This window comes from Bos indicus, chromosome 12, assembly GCF_029378745.1.
Source record: "Bos indicus isolate NIAB-ARS_2022 breed Sahiwal x Tharparkar chromosome 12, NIAB-ARS_B.indTharparkar_mat_pri_1.0, whole genome shotgun sequence".
Lineage (NCBI taxonomy): Eukaryota > Metazoa > Chordata > Mammalia > Artiodactyla > Bovidae > Bos > Bos indicus.
This window is the reverse complement of record NC_091771.1, coordinates 86,523,991-86,531,918: the sequence shown is the minus strand read 5'-3', so window position 1 is coordinate 86,531,918 and position 7,928 is coordinate 86,523,991.

Below are 7,928 nucleotides of genomic sequence, written 5' to 3'. Positions count from 1 at the left end.
CACCCTTCTATCCGATTGCTCAATCGGTCTTCCTCATTTCACTTTCAGTTTTTGTAAGAATTTTAATGGCATCTCAGAACACTCATGCACGGACCCAGGGGGGTGGGGGGGCCGAAGATCTACTGATGGGGAGGGAACTGGCAGTTCGGACCAGCACACTCTGGGGAGCTTTTAAGATAGGAAGGTGTTTAAGGAGCTGCCCCTCAGGCATTAGGAGAGGACTGGGTCCACTTGGGGCCACGTGGCTTTGTAGGGAAGGGGGAAAGAACAGGAATAAATTCCTGCTAAGTGTGATAAAGATAATTCATGTGAAGGTCAGATAAGCTAAGTGCCTCAGTGGTGAACTGGGCTCCGCTGGAGAGTGATTTACGAACAGTCTTTAAGTAGGAAATAAAATGAAGTGTCCTCAAAGGAGGCACAGAGGTCCACTGGGAGGCACTCTGCTCCGTTATCGTCTTGGCGCCATTATAAAAAGAATGTTCTTACATTTTGGAGAATTGTTTAGATCAGCTACGCGGAGGGTGGGTGAGAGGTGAGGGGTGGTGGGGGTGGGTAGTCTTTATACGTGGGTGGGTGCAGTTTCCAAGAGAAATCTGAGGTCTTCCTCCAGGGACTTGGGGGTCCTGGGAGGCTGGGAATCAGCCATTCATGGGGGGGCCAGGCCCCAGGAGCCCTCCCACCTCTGCGGTCCGCACTTCTGGAGCTGCAAGTCCCCAGCACACTGGTTGGGGAAGAAGCGACCTTCTCTGGCTCTGGGTGCTCGGGAACCTGCATTAACTGCTCTCTTCCTAGAGCAGCTTATCTGCTCGTCCCCTGTTAGGCCCACTCGAGCCAGTCAATCATGTGACCCAACCTGGGTGGATGCAGCTCCACCCAGAGGGGCTTGGACTTCAAGTCTCCACTGTTGGATGTGGTGTGGCCTGTGAGTCAGTGTCCTCTCTGGGTGGGTGATAACTGTCCCTGAGAATCCTAACAAGACTCCCAGGAATGTGGAACAAGCTACCTTTAAGATGCTTCCATTTCCATTCATTCCATTCATTCATTATGTGGAATCCATTCATTTTATGAACAGAATGTTTCACATATTCAATTGTAATATGTTCATTATTGCTGCAATGGATGTCTTTGTGCCTTTCCCTGGGCATAGCTGCAAGGGCTTCGCAGGCACCCACCTGCTAGAGAAAAAGCCTGTGCTCACCTTAACCAGGTGTCTCCCGAGTTACCTGCCAGGACTGCCTGCTTCCTCCGTGTCTCACTAAAGTGTCATGTCATCAGCCTTATTCATTTTTATCTATTGGGATTGGTCCCCCCGCCCCCTTTGCACCTGCAAGCTCCAAGACTTTAAAAAATGACTTTTAAAAATATTTCTCTGTTTAAAAAAATGAAAAAGTGTTTCAGTGATTCCCTTGGTCCCATTTCGCTGGTGGGAGTCATCATCTGTCAGTGGGTGTGCAGAATCTTTTGTGGAACACAAGCTTCCTGACAGTTCTTGTTTCCAGTCAATCAAGATAAAACACACCAGGTAACAGTTCAGTTGCTCAGTCGTGTCCGACTCTTTGCGACCCCATGAATTGCAGCACGCCAGGCCTCCCTGTCCATCACCAACTCCCGGAGTTCACCCAGACTCACGTCCATCGAGTCAGCGATGCCATCCAGCCATCTCATCCTCTGTCGTCCCCTTTTCCTCCTGCCCCCAATCCCTCCCAGCATCAGAGTCTTTTCCAGTAAGTCAACTCTTCGCATGAGGTGGCCAAAGTACTGGAGTTTCAGCTTTACCATCAGTCCTTCCAAAGAACACCCAGGACTGGTCTCCTTTAGAATGGACTGGTTGGATCTCCTTGCACTCCAAGGGACTCTCAAGAGTCTTCTCCAACACCACAGTTCAAAAGCATCAATTCTTTGGCGCTCAGCTTTCTTCACAGTCCAACTCTCACATCCATACATGACCACAGGAAAAACCATAGCCTTGACTAGATGGACCTTTGTTCAGTTTTTCAAAAGAGGATTAGTTTGGGGATTACTTTCTGACTGAAAGTAATTGGAACTCACCCAGATTATATGGGTGTGTATTCCCAGGTGGTGCTAGTGGTAAAGAACTTGCCTGGGTTGGGAGGATCCCCTGGAGAAGGACATGGACAGTGTTGCCTGGAGAATCCCATGGACAGAGGAGCCTAGCGGGCTACTGTCCATAGGGTCGTAAAGAGTTGGACACGATTGAAGCAACTTACCACACATTCGTAGTACTTAAGCACATAGAAAAACGAAAGAATTCAAGGCAGTGCTGGAAGCCAATTCCTCTCTTTTTCACTCTGGACACCTGCAGTGTCTTTCTGTGGGTGGACATCCTTCCCCTTCTGACAAGCCACTTCTCTCTGTGTTCTGCAGTAAAAGTTCAGAAAAGAAAGGGAATACTTTCCTATAAGAAGTTAGCTTTGCCTTCAGCTGCTCTTCGGAGAGAACCATGAGCAGTCTGCTGGCATCCCCTGTGGTCTGGACCACCAGTGGGTGCCCCTAGCTAGAGCTCCCCCTCCAAAGGCAGAAGGGGGAGGGCCCTGCCCGGGACATGGGCAGGTGAGGTCCCCGACGCCCATGATATGATTCAGAAAACAGGTAGAAAATGAAGTTGGCGTTCGTGTGCTCTCAAATTTCTTACTAGAGGAGCAAAAGGAAGTTATTACTCCATCAATCTAGGATCTGTTTCCTGCAGAGGAAAGGGTGTGACAGTAATTTAACTGAAAATCTGTTCAACAAATCGTAGTCCTTAGTCATTGACTCGGTCACATTCATGTTTATTTAGGGCTGGAGCTGAGCCAAGACTTCTCTGCCGTGATTCAGTTTCTTTTCACCCACTTCTTTTTCTCAACTGGAGTGTCCAGCATTCTCGTGCAACAGAGCTAAGACACACTGAATAAACAAAGTGAGTCCTCTGTCCCCTGACCCATCTACTCAGCAGAGGGCAGAGAGGAACAGCAGAGAGGATATTTGAACAGAACTAAAGTCAGGAGTTTATCTCACTGATGAATCACAGCATAAAACAGACATCTGCTCTAGGACCACTTGCTTCTTATATTGACAACCTCAAAGATATTCAGAAAGCTTAACTAACTGCTGGCTTAACAATTCTATGAGGAATTAGCTGGTTTGGGAACTCTCTTCTGTACCCATTTCTTTAAGGGAAAAAAGTGTCTTTCATAAAGATCTGGATGATCCAAGAATGGAAACAAGAGTCCTTCCAGAAAGGCAGATGTACGGAAAAATAGATCCAGGTAAAACCAGCTTCCTCAAGTACTTAGAATATGGCAAATGGCTGGATACAAATAATTACTACAGTTCAGAAAAAAATCATTTTGCTTTCTGGTGGAAATATATAGATTCAGTCAGTTGTTATTGTCATTACAGTGAAACTTGATTTGGAAGGCCAAGTGCTAATCGCTCTAATTGAACCAGGAAGTAATGGTATGTTTTTAAACATAGACAACTTTAGTTACTTCTTATACAAAAAATGATGCCAGTGATTTCTATTTCTTAATGGCTATATTCAAAAGAGGAGTGTGTGTGTATTTACTGGAGCTTAATTTTTGTAGCGTTAAGTCGCTTCAGTTGTGTCCAACTCTATGACGCTATGGATTGTAGCCCACCAGGCTCCTCTGTCCATGGGATTCTCCAGGCAAGAATACTGGAGTGGATTGCCATGCCCTCCTCTAGGGGATCTTCCCAATCCAGGGATCGAACCTGCGTCTCTTACGTCTCCTACATTGGCAGGTGGGTGCTTAACATCTAGCACCAAAAGTAATTTTTGTTACCGTTGGGGAAAAAAATCTTCTTTTATAAGACTTCAGTTTCATTTGTGAATTGTCCTCAATTTGTAATGTAACTGCTTTCAGGTTTAATTCTCTTGAGTATGTGTTTATTTAAGTATGTTTTTTTAAGAAATTTCTGTTTAATACTATTTTCAATTAGCATACAATTTAGTTTTGAAGGAGAGGAGACACTGAGGCCTCCCCGGTCGGATCTTAGAAGCCCAGGCATAATTAGTAAGCATGGCAGGTTCCGCGCTCCAGATGGAGACTCAGCCAGAGTTTGAGAGAGAGAGAGACATGGGGAGACCAGTCTTTCGAGGAACTGATCCCAATTCTTTATTTTCCATGGTCTACTTTTATACACTGAGATGTTATGCAAAAGTCACATGGGGTCAGCAGTCCTGACTTTTATCAAAGTCAGGTGCTTCATACAAATGTATACAGAGGTCTTAGGGGTGTTACATCATCTTCTGGCCAGGGGGCCTGCTGACAATTTATGACCCTCTCCTTGTGACAGCAGTCAGTCAACCAGGACATTTATTTCTCCAGGGGTGATTATTCTTAAAACAGACGCCACCCAAATAAAGTTACATTCCTATAGGGTGAGGGTGTAGTGGGTTTTAGTTAAGGAAAGAATTTACTTAGCCTAAGGTCTAACGTGATTAATATCAAAGGTTAATACTTATTTCTTCTATATATTCATTAATGTGCGTAAGGGCAGGGGATGTGGAGACTTAGCAATAAACATTGGCTCAACAAATGAAAAACCCTTCACCAACACAATTTCTAATCAGCCCACTATACTTATACTAATGGTTTTCTAACTTTTCTAAGGAACCTGTTTTTAGAAGGTTTAAAGCATCTCGTGCCTCTCACAGTTGGGAGGCTGTGAGCAATCACATGTGGCCGGACAAGCCTGTCAGGCAGGCCAGAGAAACTTCAGAGGAGTTTGTAGGTTGAAACACTCCTATCACGCCCAGGAATTATTATTAACTGGAGCTCTAAGTTAACTCCTTCTCTGAAAGAGGTGGTGGGGGACAGCCCCCCGTAAAGTCAGAGGAGTAGGTGAGAGTACAAAGTAGTAAAGTAGGCAGGCTCTGGTTATGGGGGTAGATGCTCGAGGATTTCCAGGGGGACTCCTGAGGCTCGATCCCGCCTTTGCGTATGTCGAGCCTCCTTCCTCATGACCTTTGCCACGGGCAGAGTGCCTCACGCCGGCCCCCAACATAGTTTGTTATCCTTTACTTCTATAATACTTCCAAGGATAATATTTTCATTTGTATTACAATGAATACGTATCAGTCCATGTGACCATCTATTTCATATATATAGACTGATTTTTCTATTTTACACACATGACACAGAGAATACACATCAACACACATGTGTGCTAAGTCACTTCAGTTGTGTCGGACTCTTTTTGACCCCATGGACTGTAGCCCCCCAGCCTCCTCTGTCCATGGGGTTCTCCAGGCAAGAATTCTGGAGTGGATTGCCATGTCCTCTTCCAGGGGATCTTCTGGACCCAGGGATCCAACCCATGCCTCTTAGGTCTCCTGCATCAGCAGGTGGGTTCTTTACCAGTGAGCCTCATACTGGGAAGCCCTACGCTGACACGCAGGCACACTCAAACAATACCTGGTCAGATTTGATCACCTCAAAAATGTTGAGAGAAATAAAGAATTATACCCATGTAGGAAACATTACCTATGAAATTCTGTCTGTCTTTAAAGATGAATAAAGCAGAGTTTGCAACCGTTTTTAAAGATTTACTTGAAATTTTGCTTATTAAATGTGAGAAATAGAATGATGGGTGTTAGGTGTACAGCCTCAGAAGTCAGACACATCTGGATGCTGGGTTTTGTTTTACCATCTTAACAAACACTTTTCTGGCCCAAATCTAGAAACTGATCTTGTCCAGACAGCCGTCTTGGTAGGATAATAACTGCACACTCTAATCCTCATCATTGCAACACAATCCTGGTGATTCCATCCACACCAGCATTGATTGCTGAGACTGTACTGATAGGAGAGGTCCTAACAATCAGCCTGGGGGCAGGGGGGCTCCTGAGAAAGGGTCTGTCATCTTTAGAGAGAAGCCAAAGAAAAAGACAGCCTTCCCGCACTGTCACAGGTCTCCATATGACAACGCAGAGCCAGGCTGGCCATTCACAACTGCTGTGCTGCCCAGGTGACAGGTGAAGGCTAGGAAGAAAGCCTGGCCTCTGACTGCCCTGCCGTGCTGCGGAACCAACCAAGTCTACCTGTTCCCCACTGGGGACTTCTTACACCAAGTAATTGCTGCTGTTGTTTAGTTGCTAAGTTGTGTCTGACTCTTGTGACCCAGTGGATTGTAGCCCATCAGGTTCCTCTTGGAGAGGGCAATGGCACCCCACTTTAGTGTTCTTGCCTTGAGAATCCCAGGGATGGGGGAGCCTGGTGGGCTGCCATCTATGGGGTCGCACAGAGTTGGACACGACTGAAATGACTTATCAGCAGCAGGCTCCTCTGTCCATGGAGTTTTCCAGGCAAGAATACTGCAGGCAGATTCTTTACCACTGAGCCATCAGGGAAGCCCATATTAAGTTATACTTTTTCCTTATTCTTTAAGCCAATTTGGGACAAGAGTAGATGTTAATGCATCCCAAAGCATCCTAACTAATTCTGCTGGCTTGAGGCTATTCATATACCTAGGACCAAAGAACTTTTTACATAACAGTTTCAAATGTTCTTTTGAAAAGTTTCCAAAAGTCTACATTGAAAAAACTACAATGTCAAGAGGAAAGGTCAATATATATCAATAGAAAAACTAGGTCATTCATTAAGAAGAGTCTTATTTCCATTTCTAGTACAAAGTTACTTTTTCACAACTTCAGTTATTTAGCAGAGTCAGCTGGTAAAAAATCTGCCAGCAATGCAGTGGGCCCTGGTTCAATTCCTGGGCCAGGAGGATCCGCTGGAGAAGAGATAGGCTACCCACGCCAGTATTCTTTGCCTTGCCTTGTGGCTCAGCTGGTAAAGAATTCACCCGCAATGTGGGAGACCTGGGTTGGGAAGATTCCTAGAGAAGGGACAGGCCACCCACTCCAGTATTCTGGCCTGGAGAATTCCTTGAACTATTATAGGCCATGGGGTCGCAAAGAGTCGGACATGACTGAGCAACTTTCAGTCTCAGGGAACTTCACATCTTTAAAGGTGCTGCTATGTGCAGACGTACCGAATGTACCTGTGTTCTCTATGTGGTCTGGGAATAAATTCAGCCGCCTCTTTCAGAAATGAATATAGAAAATCAGAATTGTGGGTCACCATGTAAGGAGGGGGACTTCCCTGGTGACTCAGATGGTAAAGAATATGCCTGCAGTGTAGGAGACCAGGGTTTGATTCCTAAGTTGGGAAGATCCCCTGGAGGAGGGCATGGCAACCCACCCCAGTATTCTTGCCTAGAAAAATCCCCATGGACAGAGGAGCCTGGTGGGTTACAGTCCATGGGGTCGCAAGAGTCTGACACGACTGAGCGACTAAGCACAGCACAGCATGTAAGGAGGGAATCACTTCAAATGAAAGAAAAAAAATCAAGGGAAGCCCAGGGCATTCTGAGAAGAATGCAGCCTGAATTCATCTTTCTTATCATTCCTACAGGCTCTGACTTATCCCTCTTTCTTGAGACAAACTAGAGGAGGCTAGAGGCTGCTGGATGTTAGTGAGACCCTGGGCTCTAACAGGTCTCAGATAGAGAAAAAAGATGTGACCTTCTTCTCCCAAAGCCAGCTTTGGCAGTACTGAATCTGGGACTGAGGTCTCAGTAGGTCTTGGAATAAATGGCAGAGCGGAAACCTTTGGGCCCAGGCATTGGGGGCACAAATCCCCCATGAGTATGCCAGGCATCCCCAACCTGGAGAGGGCCCAGAAGAACCAGGTAGAGTGGAGCTAGTCCTCCCGTCCCTGGGGCTGGGAGGAGGTAAGTAGGGAGAGGAAGCGAGTGTCTCCCTGAATGCCAATCCCTCATGGGTAGACTGCAAGCTTCCCTGTGGGCACCAGGCCAGCTTATCCAGATGGAGAGGACTTGGTTCCCCACCAGCTGAACCAGTAGAGGAAAGGGCCGAGATGCTTAGGAGAGGTGAGAAGGTG